At 34.9% G+C, this 18,325-nt stretch overlaps 1 protein-coding gene across 1 annotated transcript in view; it reads left to right on the forward strand.

Annotated features, from left to right (window-relative positions):
• Positions 1 to 18,325, forward strand: part of LOC150099808 (uncharacterized) — a 187,878-nt gene that overhangs the window by 11,440 nt on the left and 158,113 nt on the right. The window contains exon 2 of the mRNA XM_090404516.1: positions 3,414 to 3,527. The gene's annotated coding sequence lies outside the window, so the exon portion shown is untranslated. The remainder of the gene's footprint in view (positions 1 to 3,413; positions 3,528 to 18,325) is intronic.

Consider the following 18,325-nt stretch of genomic DNA (forward strand, 5'->3'; position numbering starts at 1 on the left):
ATAATATCTAAATTAGCTGAAAATATGTACGTAACAGTTGACTTCATAACTGCCGTTTATTTTGATTTGTAGTGAGTGATTAGGGGGGAAACCAAGAAAGTTGAAATGCAAAAACCTACAGATTACGTTATAAAAATTATGCATTATATGATATGATTCAAGATTTACGTATGGTAACTAACCTTCGAACTAAGATTATGAATAAAATAGAAACTTAATTTGGAACAGATGGAGGTTGTATTCATTTTTAGATTCGGATTTTCATGAATTTATAAAATAATTGTTTGACAAAAATAATTATCTTCAATTGAGTTCTTGGAGAATTTTTAAATGTATTGGCGATTAAAATAATTAGCAACAAAATTCATAGGGACATTGATCTTCCAATATGAAATGAATGAAATGATACAATATGAAATGAAGAAAGTATGAAAGGATTTCTTATTTTACACTGGCATTAAAAACTATAATTATACGATAAAAACAAGCAGCAAAATGAATATAACTCATAGGTATTTAAAAGGACTCTAATAATAATAATAGATTTCTACAGATGTGTCTCATCTTGTTTTGGTGTTATCAAAATTATCAAGTTATTCTGAAGCATTACCGAGCAAACGGCAAGCGTTTCTTGCTGTAGGCCACACAACATAGCTACTACGTACACCAGGTAATGTAGTTAAGTGTTCTTTTCAGTGTGAAGGATTATCGCACTTTCTAATGGACATGACAGTCAAACTACACATCTTATCCATGTTCTTTCAGCAGGTGGACAGAATATTATTCAGGTTTGCTGGATGTGTATATACGTCCAGCAAAGAAATGGTATGCTTGCATACATGAATTTTATGGAATACAGGAGTTCCTGTTAGTTTTATATTCTAAGGAAAGAACAATGTATTTCAAATGGAAGCGGGAAGCCTCACAAATTTTTCAGCAGCTTCTAGTTTTTATATTATGAATTTAATATTTAAAAATAAGTATTTTATTTTGCAACTATAACTACGCTGTTTTTTTATTGTTCTTTGTGAGGAGTGAGTTTTTAAATGAGGCCCCCCCCCCTAGAGAGTGAGGCCCCATCTTGCACCTCATGCGCCTAATGGTAAATGCAGCCCTGAGTAGTATACATGTGACATACTATTCGTGTGAAGTTGTGAAATAAGCAAGTGATCTGATCTGACAGATTTCAAAAAGCATGATTTAAGGTACCCATTGAAGGGTGGCAGAAGCCAGAAAACTGCCAGTAATTGTAGGCAGTTTTTTAATGCAGTGTTATAGTTAAGGTGTTTCAATAGTAGATGGTTACTGGGCAGAATAGTAGTCACTGGACCCTGGTAAAAACAGGTTGTGTGGCCCTGTGCAAATGTATAGATGGAGACCTGTGAAACCATGGAACTTAACCAGGGACGAATGGCAATGTTTTTGAAATCCCAGTTCAACACACTCTCCTTCGTATATGTTTCCAGAGAAGTCATCAGTGGCTGATTCCACAGTTTTCAAGTAATGGGCATAATTGGTCAGACTATTCTACAGATTAAAAAAAAAGTTGTTTCATTGCCATTTAATAGATATAATAAAGATTAACAGTTATCTCTTGTCTCAGTAGTACAGATCAACATCAAAATTCTGTGTAATCTCTATTGCCAACCACCATAATCACACAATACATGAATAAAATCAGATGTTACCAAGATGTCATAAACAAAGTACAATAGAATATTTCAGGTTATGTGATTAGCAAAAATGAAAATGAAGTGGAAAATGAAGAGAATGGCCAGATGATAATGACAGAGAGAGAGAGAGAGCACACTTATGTGGAATTCTTCACAGAGCAAAATGTGAGGTATAGTGGTTGGAGAAACATGACAGGTCGTATGGCACAGAAGTGAAAGAAGGGAGAGATATGAGGGGGAAAAAGCAGAATATGAAATATATTAAAAGAAAGAAAATAAGTATCGAATTTTGTATGGTGATTCCATGATAAGTGGGGTGCTTGAGGAGAGCATGATGAAATTGTGTTTCCCTGGGCGAAGATTAAGGATGCAGAAAGGGAAAGTGAAATAGGTGAATATCTTTGCCTGTACTAATGATCTAATAACTAGCAGATGACAAGTATAATATGCATGAAGATACGAAAAAGTTACTGGTACAAGCATTGATTGAGAAGTGTGAGAAAGAAAATAGGGAGTCTGTTACCACTATAACATGGCAACAGACTCCCAATTTTATGATATTTAGGATAGAGGCATTGGAGGTATGTAGTGAGTTTGATGGACAGAAGGGCTTAGATAAATCAGATGGTTTGTATTTGAATGGATTCAGAATTAGGTGCCTTGAGAAAGTATTGTTTCAATGAAAGTTTGGAAGTGCAGAGCATGGAATGTTAGGGTCAGTAAGTTAGAGAGGTTATCACATGATACAGAATGTAGGAGCCCCCTCCCCGTTACTTAATGTTAGTGGGATAATCAATATATGGTATATGGGAGATTGTAGGATGAAAAAGAAATTGCAATTTATGTACATTAATGCCAGAAGTATTTGGAATAAGAGTGAGAAGTTCTTGGCATTAGTCAGTTCATCTTAGTCAAAAGTTATTGGTATTTATGAGATTTAGTTTATTCAGGATGATATAGTCATATGAATAGAATGCAAGGGATATAACATTTTCAGAGAGGACAGATAGAATTGAATGAGAATGGTTTGCTAATGATAGCAGAAGAATTGAACCCAGAATGAGCAGAGGTTTATTTGGGGATATTGGTGTGAGAAGCCAACAGAATGAATTATATAGTTGGTTGCTGAAAGAACTGTACCACTAAATGTAAGTTAATATAATATTGATGTCCTAGCATCCTTGCATGCACTTGCTGCCAATTGGATAAAGCACCGACTTTGTGTAGTAGTGGTTTTTGAAATTAAAAATACAGCCAAGAAAATGTAAATTTGCTAAACCACAGAAATATTCATGTTCATCTAGTTAGTTAATATCATTTACAAACTCTATCTTGATTATTACAAATTAATATACTTTGTTGTTTACTACCATAAATGTTACTTCCAACAGCGTAGTATACCTTTGTTTTTCATTACAATAGTGGTAAGTTTAGTATGCTGCAATCATCACTGTATTATTTGTTAATTATTTATAATACAGACAGAAAATGCTGTTGGTGACAGGCCGTAGGTGGCATTGATGGTAGTTGCATATAGTAGGAGAGATGTTAGATGTGTAGCTTATGTGAAATTTCCAAGGACTCCTTGGAAGCTTCACATAATAATAATAATAACAAATAAATAATACTTTTGGGAGTGAGTTTTCTTTTTTTCAAAGTGCAGTTAAGAATTAACTTTGCACTCTTTATGAAAAATAAAAAAAAAGTTTTAAGTTTAAAAATTTATTTATATGATTCCAGAAAAATATTCATGAATTTGAAGGATTGTACAAGGAAAATACATTACAAACAAGATGGAAAGATGATGCCCATTTGCTATCTCAAGAAAGTTTACTTGACATATTTAAATACCAGGTATGAGCATGAAATACTTATTTACTTTTAAGAAAATTTAGTCCTTGAAGCGGTTTTTGCACAATTTGTATCATTTTTAAATATGGTCTACTTGCACTATAACAAATTCAGTGGGTCCAAAAAATGTTAGTGACAGTAACTTTGGTAGGAAAAATATTTTTATCCCTGGAATTGGTTTTCCTTACATGATTTGCACACAAAAATATAAATGTACATGAAAATAACCTGCTTTATCCTATTAAAATTATGTTTATGGAAGCTAAGGATACTTATTGATGGGTCATAAGGACGTGTAGAATAAAAATGGATGGTTCTCTATAATTAGTACTCTCAAAAATAGTATTCAGCAATATAATTCTGACTTTCTGTTATCCACCCATTGCTGTATTTCACAACATAATAGTTATGTCACTTTTGAATATTAGTGCATATAGTATTTTAGCTTTGAATATTTAGGATGTAAACAAAGTTTGCGACTGAAAATATCTTCAGGACTGAGGTAAGGTGGTGCAACTCTGAGCAAAGGTGGACCAAACTCTCATCACTCAGTGTCTCCCATAATCAGTGGTGAGCTATGGAAATTTTAACAAACGGCTCGCATCGTCGAGCAAAAAAAAGCCATATTTCACACAAAATTTTATTAGTTCAGCTTGTGTACAAATGCCAATCAAAAAGTATGAGGGGACAATCAACCTGTAAAGGCTATCATATTAAAACAAATATTTCATAATCTAAACATGAAATATTTGCACACAATCATCTGTGTTAATTTATCTTACATAAGAAAAACATTTTTAACTCTCAAAATATAATAAGAATAAAATCTTTTATAATTGCACATATGCAATAGTCTGCATTTTTATAAACAAAATAAATTTGTTTTGTTTGTGATAGAAGTTTTTATGACAAACAATGTATAAATACTAAATAAATATTATCTAAACACAATAATATTGAAATACGTTATATTTCTCTTTTATTTTTATACTTCAAGTGATAATCAACGGCTACCAGAAGGGAGAAGGGTAAAGATAGTGCATGCGCCTGTTTTATTTTCAAACTTGGGCGTATTCGTTATAGAGGATTGAAACAATAACTCCAAATAATCTATACACTGCCGAATAGGCTAATTTTTGATAGGTTACCGTACAAGTTTGTCGCTTAATATATTTCAAAAAATATTTTTATTTTATTTAAAGAAGTAAACAAGAAGAACAAGGGGATCGCAACTTTTAGAAAAATTTAACAAAGGGCTCACGCGAGCCCCTTATCCTTTATCCAAGTGTAAGCAAACAAAGTTTGCACCTGAAAATATCTTCAGGACTGAGGTAAGGTGGTGCAACACCAGGTAACTCCGAGCAAAGGTGGACCAAGCTCTCTGTGTTGCACCACCTTACCTCAGTCCTGAAGATATTTTCAGGCACAAACTTTGTTTGCTTACACTTGGATAAAGGATTAAACTAAATTTATTATTGTAGGATGTAAATTAAAACATTGTCATACTTCTCTTTGATATTAAGCATTATTTCACTATAAATATTTTTTTTTTAAATATTAATTCTGTGATTTAAGTTTGTTTGAAATTATTAATTAAAAATAATAAAAAATAAACTATAAAAAACCCCAAAAATCCAGCAAACCTCTTCCCTCTCCTTCAAAAAAAAAAAAGCTAATAATAATAAAAAATACATGTAAAAGTGAATTTAGCATGCTGAGTAGCTAGTTTCTTTGTATATATATATATATATATGTGTGTGTGTGTGTGTGTGTGTGTGTGTGTGTGTGTGTGTGTGTGTGTGTGTGTATGCTCCAAATGATGACTTTGATGTGAAGGTTGAAATGTTATTATTATTAACCCAAGACCATGGAGTCAAAGACTCATCTAGGAGGTCCTTTTGTCATACACAAAGCTCATCATACCATGCCTTAAACACACTCAAATTCTCTACAGACACCACACTCTCAGGCAAGGCATTCCAATCATTCACAACTCTGCATGCAAAAAACTTTTATACAATTTCCAGGAATGCCCTCTGGATCTCTCAATGTTTGTTGTAAAACCTCTCCAACATTGATCCTATAACAACCCCTTACTAAATTGTAGGTCTCTATCATATTACCCCTCTTCTTCCTATCTACTAGGCTCTGTAAATTGCATTTTCTCAACTTTTCCTCATATTCGACTTTCCAGAGATCAGAAATTACCTTAGTAAGTCGCCTCTGGAACCTTTCCAGCATCTCTTTGTCCTTTTGAAAACAAGGTGACTTCAAAAAATGGGAACATGTCCCCTAAATTTCAGATCCACTTTCATCCCAAGATCTCTAATTTCCTTCACCTCCAATATATCCCTACCAAGCATATTACATCCCATCTTTGTTTTCCAAATTTGGGTGATTATTTTGGCTTACGAGGGGGGTCTGGAAAGTTCTGATAAACACCTAGAACGAAAATGAATTAATTTTATATTTTCTTCTATATTCTAATAGAAAAAGAACAAATTATTACAATTTGATGAAGCATGAGGGTTAAAGGGTTTTAAGATATGTTCTTTCTTGTGGTCATATCAGTTGCTTTAATATCATTTTTGGTCTAGGTGTTTATCAGAACTTTCCAGACCCCTTTCGTATATATGCTGAAGCATGTTATAATACTTTTATTATAACATGGTAGTTGTTTCCATAATTTTTTTTTAATACGGAATGCTCATCACCATGTAACTATGAAGGAAAGGATGAAGATAAACTAATTGATAAGAATGTAGTTTCAAGTAGAATTATTTCGAAATGGGAAAATGGACAGGGAAACTTATTTGAGTCTATGGTCACACAAAAGGTCCTCCTATGGAAGAAGGGTAAGAATTTTTTGAATCATTAGATCAGGTAGCCGACATAAAGAAAGCAGAAAAAGTGGTCTTTGTCGAAGATCTAAGTAGCAGAGTAAGAAATGAATCGCACCATGCATATAAGAACATTTTGGGAAAATTTGGAGAAAAGGGCAAGGCTAATAATAATGGTAAGCATCTGCTTGATTTCTGCTCAAAAATGGACTAGTCATTACTAACACCATGTTCCAACATAAAGATGTGCACAAGTTCACATGGAGAGAAGACATGAGAAATAAGAGGAGCTGCATTGATTATGTTATTGTTGATAGTTATATCTTCATGCTGGTTCAGGATTCAAGAGTGTACAGAGGATTTGAAATTGGAAATGATCATCAGTTTTAAGTAGGATAAAACTGAATAGCACTTTTCAATATATTGATACATATTGAAAAGAACAGCATGTAAAAAGTTTAAAAAGAATTATAGTTGAGCAGCTTTTATAGGTAAACTGTAGACTCAACTATAGAAACATTATTGAAGAAAGAATGCAAAATTTGAAAACAAGAACCAGACCTCTGAAGAAAACGTTGATTGAAAAAATAGAAGAATAAGAACACCATGGTGAACACAAGAAGTTAAAGAAACAATCCTGTGAAAGAAGAAAGCATGCCAAAAGTTCCTAGCAAATAAGTCGGTAATGTCCTAGAAGAATGCCAAAGAAAGTGTAACAGAGCTAAGCTGTGTGTGTAAAGTAGCTAAACAGAAGTCATGGGAAAACTACTGGTAAGAATATAAAAGATTAATATCAGGAAGGCAGTAAAATTTTCTGGAGCTATTGAAAAAAACCTAGAAATGGAGGAAAGAATACTAAAGGAATCAAAGATGATAAAGGTAACATGAAAACTGAAGATAAGAATATCCTATATGCTTGAAGTAATTACTTTTAAAAACTGTTAAATGAAGCAAGCTGTGCAATGTAGTAGAAAATTTTCAAGAGAAATGAAAACAGGAGTACATATGAATACTTAGGTAGAAAAAGCCATCAAAACTTGATTGTGTGAAAAGCAGTTGGAGTGGGTGATATTCAGCCAGAATACCCATCTATAAAAAAAGAGGAATAAAGCTTGAATGTGAGAATTACAGAGGAATTTTTGTACTTAGTGTTTTAGGTAAGATTTATGCAAGCATAGATGAAAAGAATCTGAGAAAAATTGTGGAAGAGAAACTGGATCCAGGCCAAATAGAGATTGTCAGGATGAGATTTTCACTTTCTGAACAAATAGTTGAAATATCATAGTGTATAAGGATCTGAGAAAAGCATATGCCAGGGAAAAGCTTTTTAAAACACTGCAATTATATGGAATAAATGTAACATCAACTTAGCTCTTTGCTTCATGCAGATGATGTTGCACTCCTTGAGGCTACCTATCAGGAAATTGATGATAAATAGTCTATATTTAAGTTGTAAGTACACTCTAATTCATCATCTGTATGGATCACATTATGAAAGAAGGTGACATTAAACCTATATTAGAATTGACGATATCAAACTTAGATCTTTGCTTCATGCAGATGATGTTGCACTCCTTGAGGCTACCTATCAGGAAATTGATGATGATCAAAGACTAGAGACCACAGATATGAGAGAGTCAGAGAAAAATTAGGAGACTGAATGATGAAGAATCATATTAAAAATGAAGAAGACATTAGAAAGGAACTTTATATTGTTTGTGTTCAAGGATGTGGGAGCATAGCAAATCTAAGGTGGTATAGCTCATAAATAGAATGGGTGACGAAAGGTTAGCAGAGCAGATGTTTGATGCTAACATGACAGAAAAGAGACCTTGGGGAAGACCAAGGTTCTAGATGGATTGATTCAGTCTGAAGTTCCTTAGAAGCATGAAATGCTAGATATTCCAATATTGAAATGTTGACAAGTAATAGACTAATTTTTAGGAAAATTGTTAGGAGATTAATAATCATCATCATGCATATCAAGGATTTAGGCCTAACGTGGCCTAGTCTGGCCTTAGAAGTCATCATTGAATCTTTTAAGAGGATATCCTGGTTTTCTTTTTCCTAATGGCTTGTACTTTAAGGCTTGTTTTGGTAATCTTTCTATTTACATTCTTTGAATGTGTTCCATCCATTTATGTTTATATTTTTTAATTTTTTTTCTATTACTGATTCTTGGTTTAATTCTTTCATAATTTCTTCGTTTCTTTTGTGATCAAATAGAGAATACCTTGCAGTTTTTCTCATAAACTTCATTTCTGCTGTTATTAATCTTTGTTTGTCCTTTTGTTTTATTGTCTAGATTTCACTTCCATACAATAAGACTGGTAGGTCTATTATATACTTTTAGTCTGGTTTGTTTTTGAACTAGGTTTGGTTTAAATATAGAGTTAATTACACCTGTTATTTTTAAATACAATACATTTATATCTTTTTCATTTTCATATGTGATCATACATCCTAGGTAGTTAAATGAATTCACCTGTTCTAAGATCTTGTTATCTATTACTATCTTAGTTCTTGCTAGATCTTATCCTTTAAAGGCCATAGTTTTTGATTTTTCTGTTGATATTATCATACCATAATCTTTGGCTATCTCATTTAGATCTAAAATAGCTTTCTGTAAGTTATCTTCAGAATTTGTAATTATTATTTGGTCATCGGCAAAAAGAAGAGTGTTTAAGTTCATAGTAGGAGAAAGTTTGCATGCAGCAGAGAGGCGCAGAATAGGACATGGTGGAGACACATGGTAGTCAATCTCCTGGAGGGAGAAGACACCTGACAGGAGGACAAGATAGGAGAAAGTTTAATACCTTGATGGAAATTTTTATTCCATTTTATTATTTCATTTAGGTAAATATTAAAAAGAGTTGCTGAGAGGGGACATACCTGTCGGATCACTTGGTTTATCTCTCTCATATATGATAGCTCATGATTTTATCTTATTTGTATTTGATTATTTTCATATATACTTATGATAGCTTTTAGGTGTTATTTGGTATTTTTGTCTTTCTTTTAATATGTAAAATAAAATGCTTCTTTTAACTTTGTCAAATGCTTTTTTCAAAGTCAATAAATGCAATATGTGTTTCTAAATTATATTCTCTTCTTTTCTCTATTATTAATTTTAGGCAAAAGGCCAGGTCTATACATGATAGTTTTTTCCTAAATCCATTCTGTATTTCTAAAATAAAGTTTTTGGGATATTTCATTAATTTGTTATTTAAAATTCTGCTATATATTTTGTAACAGGAATTTACTATACCTATACCTCTACAGTTTTTAGGGTCACCTCTACTACCTTTTTTAAAGATAGGAATCACAATTGCTTTTTTCCATTCTATTGGGGGTTGCCAGTTGAATAAATTTTATTTAAAAATAATAGGAGTCTTTCTTTGAATCTTGTTCCTGCATATTTATATAGTTCTGAACCTAGCTTATCTTCTCCAGGTGATTTTCTGTTTCTTGTTTCTTTCAAGCCGATTTCTAATTCTTCTTTAGTTATTTCATTTTCATTAAATGTTTGCCAGTTGTCTTTTTTAAAATATTTATCTGTCCACAATTATGTGTAGAAATTTTTAAATTCTTCTAATTTCAATTCGGTGTTTAATTTTATGTTTTCTTTAGTATCTGCATTTAAGTGTTTCAAAATCTTATATGCATTGGGTCTTATTTTATATAAATCATGTTCTAAATTAGAAACAAATTTGTTCCATGATTCTCTGTCTTTTTCTGACTTCTCTTTTAGCTATGACTCTTATTCTTTTATATTTTACTAGTGGGGGCACCGCCCCCTGATGCCTATGGCGCACAACTCCCCATGTTCCAGACTTAGGCCAGTTCTCCTTGAATTTTGAAGACTCGGCACCCAGGGTAGCTCCTGAGTGTCAAGTCTTCAAAAGGGGGCAGAGCCCTCTTTTGAAGACTCGAAGAAACATCATAAGCGACTGTATCATGATTTTAACTTTTCTTTGTTCCAGGCTAAACTTTTTTTGAATGGGGTGGTCCTGAATGGCACCTTTCATTGGATTGTCTCTTCAGCTCAGGTTCATAAACCGGATGAAACTTGTCCAAGTTTCATCATGGCTACAATATGATTCAGGAATGCGTTCCCTTCATTTTGGTATCATTCCAGGTGGAGGCCAGCAACAGCGTACTTGTGCCATTTTTGCATCTCAGTCAAGTGATATGGAACCTAATGAGCTGAAATTTGTGTATATCAAGCCTCTCTTTTTGGATGTGCCAAACCTTTTGGTGGTTTATCCCAGTTTCCTGGGCCAACTGGTGCACAGTCCATCTTCAAAGAACCACACAGAGTCCATGAACAAGTTCAACATGTTCATCTGAAATGGCAGGTCATCCTGCAGAGTGAGTGTCATCCGGATGAGCTCTTCCCACATGAAATGAGTTCATCATCTTGCGACAGTCTGGTATGGTGGGGCACTGTCGCCTCAGGCATCCCTAAGGCCATGATAACAGTTGCTTGCAGTTTTTTTTTACCTCTTGCAACTTTGCCCTGGACCCAGAATCATTGTTCTAATCTTGTGAACATATCTTAGAGTGTTGCACACTGAAATGAATTTAACCACTTCTCCACACAAGGACACTTGTTAGAATGGACTGTGTCACCTTGCATGCATATACAGTACATGCAACTAGCACCTCTATCTGTCAGAAGTAACATTTGAGTTACTAACTACGTCTCCTGACAGTGTTGCCACTACTTTATTTACAACTCATAAGTTTCATTGTCCATTTTCCCTTGAAGTTTTCCCACATAATACTTCATATTTGGTGTTGAATGCTATCACTATTGTTTCTTTCCTTGATCATTGTTTCCCAAATGTAACATCCTATACTTATTATTTAGTGGGATCTCACTTATTTTTGTCTCAGTAACGGCAGTTATGTTCCTGTAATACTTTTCCAGTTCTTCTGCAAGTTTGATTTCCTTTCCATTAATCTTGCTTATGTTGATGGTTTCTGTTTTCAGTCCTTTTCATGTTGTTCTTTTTCTTTTAGTTGAAAACTAGAAGAAAAAGAACAACATGAAAAGGACTACTGCCCTACTGTACTGGACATACTGGAGTATTTTCCAGTAGCTTACTTTTCATTATGCCCTTGTTCCATGACAGAAACAGTAGGGGCCTGGTTTAATTGGTAGTCAGTACCTTATCTGGCATGAAATCTCATAATATTGTACTGTCGTGTGTATTTCTGGTTTAAGGCAGTAGAGAGTACAATTTTATTGTCCAAGTCCCAAATTGCCATACAGTCCTAGTTCGTTTAGTACTCAGTGGATAACTATGGATGCACCAAGTGAAAGTGAGAATTTGACATTAGGTCAGAAACCCACAGTTGGTTATCTGTATATTCCTTAAAGGTGATATGGAGGTCTCCTCCCATTTATCTAGCTTCAGCCCTTAAGCTACACTTTTGCTTATTTTCTCGTGTCATTTTTCATATTTAATTTGCTATCCTCACTAAAAATTTGTATAAGTTGTTCTAAAGGTTCTCCATTCAGGATGCAGTTGATGTTTGCAGTTTTCCTGCCTATTTTTATAGTCTTTGTCATATTATTATTGATTTTCAAACCAAATTTATTACATCAGTTATTCAGTTTAGTTAGAAAGTCCTACAGACTTGTACTGGATTTATTTATGATTATAACATCATCTTCATAAATCATAAGCTGAGGTTAACATCTTCAGTTTTTATACCACGTTTAATGTAGCTTTCCTTTGTAATGGGATCCATATAGAGGATTGGTAAGGGTGAAGATTGCATGTACCTTTGTTTCTAACCTGATCTATCATCAAACCATTTTCCTCTCTCTCTCTCTCTCTTTCAGCTTTAAATGCTGACTTAGAACTACAATATAGACGGTGTATTGCTCAATATAATGTTTCATTTACACCTAATATGGTATAATAATTTGCGTATGATTAAAGCATTTTTAACATTTTTTCATTGTCACGTTGTCATATGCCTTTTCCAGATCTACGAATGTGTGCTCCCCACACACACCACACACACACACAGGATCTGCATTTAGCATCAGCAGGTTACATTGTTACAAATGTTAATGGATAAAAAACACATCGTAGGAAAAAAATTAAAGTTCATTAAGAACATAACTTGTATTTTTTCAATACTACTCTACAAAATGAAATCAAATAGGCATATTTAAATTTGAAACTGACATCTCTGTTTATAAAATAAATTTAAAAAAAAATTACAGTAGAAGGATATTGAAAACAATAATTTAAATGTTTAGTTTATAATTAACTATTTGCCAGTTGCATGATATTGACATGGAATTAACCTTGTTAAGATTCATTTGATATAGAAAGCCTTCACAGAATTCTTTGAATAATCTTGCAGATTTTAAAGAACTGTGATGAAGAATTGTTATATTGCCATATAATACAATGCTGAGTGTTAATGCCTTGGTCATTGAATCTGGACATATTGAGGTGGCAGAAACAGATGTAATTCATGTGTTCTTCATATCTAATTTAGCAGAATGACAGTTTGGTCATAGTGGTAAAGGCTACATGAGCAAGGAATGCAGTGTACACCAGTATGAGGCCAGAGATGTATCATATTTATGTGTTAACATATACTCATTGGAACAAATAAGATGGGCCTTATTGGCAAGGGTTTTAATGCTTGCCAGAAGTTGAATGCATAACTTCTGTAAACTGAAAAACTGAAGGATCTGTCAGGAAGATGCAGAATGAAACAATCTAGATAAGGTAAAGTGTTATCATTTTCAAGTTCAAAGGTAAATTTGTATGCTGTTGTAAAGAAAATTTTGAAGATAATTTTCTGAACCACAGAAATTGCAGAAATGTCATCTCACAAGGTTCAGAAAATTGGTGACATAGGACTGTTCATGGTTGTTTCTTATACTTCTTAACAACATTTCTGTTTGTACATAAAGTGATTGTATAGCAAATTCTGTAAGGTTATAAAAGGTATCCTCTAATGTATATTGGTAGATAGTGATGCAGCATTAGAACTAACCATTGAGTAATTTTGGGTTAATTTGAGGTCTTTAATTTTTGAAATAAAATCAAAAGTATCTTTTACATAGGAAGGAAAAGCTCCAGTAGCTTTCACCAAACCTGTCTAATATATATAGGGTTCATTTTGAACAACAAATTTTTACCGTTATATTTCTCTCAACCTCTGGTAGCATTTTGTGCATGACATTTTTGTTATCTCATCTAGTTCACAGAATTTCCTTCATATGATTAACAGCATTCACCATCATATCAAATTTACTGTAGAATTGAAAATGGTAATTTTTCTTATCTAGACTATCTCATAAATTGCCTTCCTGACATCCTAAAGTTTTTCAGTTTATAGAAAGTGTACTCACTTGATGACATATTCATGTATGCTTCTGTCATTTTTCTAGCCAGAAGTTCAATGTCATTAAAACCCTTGCTCATCTCATGTTAGAGACCATGTTATTTGCTCTGTTTTAATTTAATTTTTGTTTTCCTGCATTGAGCCCAACAGAAGAACATATAGCACATCAGTAATGTGTGTGGAGTGCAAATGTTTGTTATAAAGAAGTTTATTCACATTATTTTGAGAGTTTGAGGTTGTAATTGTTAGATAACACTTGATGCTGTTCCAGAAAACAGAGGTAAATAGAATAAAAGAGGAAAGAGAAGAAGCAGGTTCAGTGCATTAGCAGTTGTACCAAAAACAGATATTGGGCATCTGCTGACATCATGCATTAGCATTGAATGAGCTTAAGACAGAAATTAGGACAGGTAGCAGATGGATCAGTAATCTGAGGTACACTGATGGCGCAGTACTTCTTTGTAATGACAAGAAAAAACTAGAATGAATCCTTGACATAGTTAATGAGATTAGCAAGAACAGAGGACTTAAACTCAATCCTGGCAAGATAAAGATTATGATTCTCAAAGGAGAGATAGGGAAGCTCCTGAGAAACAAGGTACCTTATCAGAGAAATAATTGAGGAAGTCAGCAAATTTGAATACTTTGGGTCTGTCAATGTGAAGAATTGCTATTCAGAAGAAGATTAGGAATGGCCAAAACAATAGTTAGAGAGTTGTCTAAAATCTGGATGGATTTACCTCCAAAGGAACGAAGCTGAGGATTCAGCTGTTTTTTTCAATAGTGACTTATAGATGTGAAATTTGTAACCTAAAGAAGAATCTGATAGAAAAAGGATAGCTGCTTCTGAGATATGGTGTTACAGCAGACTCTTGAGGATCTCATATACTGAAAGGTAGACAAATGATCTCCAATAGGTAGCGCTGTGAATAAGCTATGTTAACTTGTGCTCCCGCATTTTATCATTATTGTAAGTGTTTCTCATGCAAAATAATCAGTAAACGGAAAACTAACAGAGGGTACTAAGGAGCCAATTACTTCTGCACAACCTGTAAGTACCCATAGTCCATCAAATCAGTCATCCTTACAATTAAAAAACAGCCACATGAAAACGCTTGCTATGGCTACTGTATGAAGTAAAGATGGCAGCAATAAAGGCCAACAACGAAAGAATATCTCGAATCTCATCAGCATAGTGCTGTCGATCACCGCCAAACCTAATAACAATACAAAGTGCCGCAGCTATAAAACAAAAGGATATATTGTGCGATTTCTGTTGCCACTAGCTACATGCTTCCTGCGCAAAAATATATGAATTGGTGCACAAGCTTTTTATCAATCTCATCCAGCCTTTTTTCTGTTTGCTGTGCCTCCCTTCCGTAAAACAGCTTCTGAACTTAGGCAAACAAATCGAAAACCTCAAAAAAACACCTGAATACTATGATCAAAACCTTCTCTTCCAAAATATTAATGTTGGAAACTAAGCTCGAGTTACTCAATGATCAGCACCCCATCGCAAGTGTACCCATTCCCACTAATGAATTCCACAACCTAATTGCATCAATGGTACATGAGTCAATTGAGGCCAAAAACAGGCTAAAAACAAGACTTAATGCTGTTATATTGAATTTTCTGACAGAAAATGGTAAATTATTAAAAGAAGACATCAGCAAATTAGCAGGAGAATGCAATTTCGATCGTAGAAATATTGTCAGATGCCATTGTTTCAGACCCATAAATAAAAGAAAGAACAGAACGAACTTTCCATGTCTTGCGATGGGGTGCTGATGAAATCAGCACCCCATTGCAAGACATGGGGATGTGTGTGAGACAGCGAAAAGCACATCCAAATTAATAATGGTGATAAATAACAAGTTAAAGTACACGCCCCCCAATCACTCACACATGCTCGACCTGACTTAACATTTGCCGAGAGGAAACAAAGATGTTTCGAAGACAACTTGAAGAAAAACACCAAAATGGAGACAACAGTTGAATCATCGACTACAAGTTAAATTAGCAAAAATTAAGTGAAACTACTAGCAACCACCATGGAAATCGTGCACACATTGCATAGGAAATGTGCAAGACCCTTGCGGTCACATATATGCATCACAGGACCTTGCATATCCACTTCACTAACATCCATGGCCTCAACTCCAACCTTAAGAGTGTCCACTACCATCTTCAGTCCATCAAACCCCATCTACTCTTTTTAGCAGAAACTAAAATCTCAACCTTCCAAACTACACACTCTTTAACTGCTTTCGATCCAAAGGTAGTGTCTGTGCTTTTTTTGCTCTGACATACCTTGCCATAGAGTACTTAACCTAGAATCACCCAACTTTGACCTTCTTTGGTTGAAAATATCCCTTTCCCATTCAGTCAAATTCATTTGCTGTCTCTGTCGCTCTCGTAATGCCAGCAATCACTCTGAGTTCCTTAATTTCCTCTCCTTAAAAATTGATTTTCTCCAGTCCTACTCTCCTAAAAGCAAAATCTTCCCCCTTGGAGATTTTAATGTCCATAACACCAACTGGTTTTCCTCCTCCAGTTGGATAGATCTTGCAGGCAGAGATGCTGAAATGTTTGCCATCACTATGCCAACCAGAATACTAGACATACCAAGCCACTCCCCAAGTACTTTAGATCTCTTCATTACCGATGACCCTTCCAAATACACAGCGAATGTAGTGAGCCTCCTGTGTAATTCTGACCACAATCTAGTGCTCATCTCCTCCCCCGTGCAACAACACTTACCCACCACTCCCACACAAGAGTAGTTTGGCATTACAACAGGACCAAGTGTGACAGCGTCCATGACTTCTGTGCTCCATTCTCATGGTTGGACTATTGTTTCCAGTCTTCCAATCCAAACATATATATATGGCGAATGTAACACAAAAGTAATCCTCACTGGCATGGAAACATACATTTCCTACACTTCTCTGAACTGCCATCCCCTAACTAAACCCTGGTTATCCAAAAGATGTGCCAAGGCTGTACAAATGAAAAATCAAGCATACCACAACTGGTTCAAATCAAGAATTCCATCCTTCTTCAGTACTTATATCGGAGTCCAAAATAGATGCAAGAAACTGTCAATGCTTCCAAAACAGAATTTGAACAGGCAAAAATCAGGAAACTTGCAGCCTGCCAAAATGGCAACCATGCTTTGTCTCTTGCCAAAGCAATTGGTTGTAATTTTTCCCAAACACTATTCTCACCCCCCCCATCATACTCAGATGGCTCTATTGCATCATCACCCACAGAAAAAAGCTAATCTTCCACACTTTGCCTCCAATGCATGCATAACTGACAGTGATAAATGCCCCCCACCCCAATCATTCCAGCTGCCAAACATACGATACCACCTATATCCTTTTGTCACAAAGAGATGAGAAACCTATTGTCTGAATTAGACACAAAAAAAGTCTCCTGGCACTGATGGTATTTCTCCAATTGTCCTAAAGGTTTTTTCAACAGAACTGACTTCTATCCTATGCTGCCTGTACATACTCTCTTACTCCACTTGTATCTATCCCAAAGCCTGGATATTGGCTTTGGGATAGATACAAATACCTATTCCTAAGAAGGGTCACAAATCACTGTCATCTATCTCACTCACTGCAGTCTTATCTAAAGTGATGGAGAAAACCATCAATTCTTAACTCCTACACCTTGAAGGCACCAGCTATTAAGCGACCACCAGTACAAATTCCATCACTGCCAATCAACAGGAGATCTGCTCTCATATATCACCCACCCACCTCTGGGCAAATGCTATGGAGAAATTTGGCAAATCTCAAGTGGTTGCACTCGATATCTCTAAATCTTTTGACTGGGTCTGGTACATCTGGCTTACTAAGCAAACTTCTATCGTTTGGACTGTCTCAGGACCTCTGCATTTGGATTGGCAGCGTTCTGTCTGAATGCACACTATGTGTGATGCTTCCTTATTTTCTCACCATCCAACTAATGCCAGAGTCCAACAAGATTCTGTTCTCTCACCAACCCTCTTCCTTCTATATATCAATGACATACTTCAGTTGACCTCTAACCCAATACACAGTTTTGCAGATGGCAGCACATTGCACTCTTCCCTTTCATTCGACAAACCTCACTTTACACAACTCACTTCAACCTACAGAACATCAACCACTACTGCCCTCAGTTCTGATCTCTAAGCCATCCTCCAATGGGGCCCAGATGACCTCATCAATTTCAATGCTAGTAAAACCCAGTTCTGTCTTATTTCTCACAAAAAAGAACCATTTTAACACTCAAATTTCCAGAGAAGATGAGATTTCTCTTCTTGTCTGGAAATCCTCAGCTTCCAAAAAACTAGGATTTCTCTTTCGCTCAAGACATTACTTCAGCTCTAAACAGCTGTTAACCTTATACAAATCACAAATTCGCCCAGCTATCGAATACTGCCCTCACATTTGGAATGGGACTTCCTAAAAGTGCCCTCAAAATGCTTGATTCAATGCAGAGGAGAGCAATCTGACTGATAAATGACCCATCTCTCACCAGCTCACTCCTCCCACTTTCACACAGACATTTGGTCTCTGCAGT

The sequence above is a fragment of the Typopeltis vanoorti genome, chromosome 14 (assembly GCF_054136105.1).
Source record: "Typopeltis vanoorti isolate ZY-2024b chromosome 14, IOZ_Tvanoo_1.0, whole genome shotgun sequence".
Lineage (NCBI taxonomy): Eukaryota > Metazoa > Arthropoda > Arachnida > Uropygi > Thelyphonidae > Typopeltis > Typopeltis vanoorti.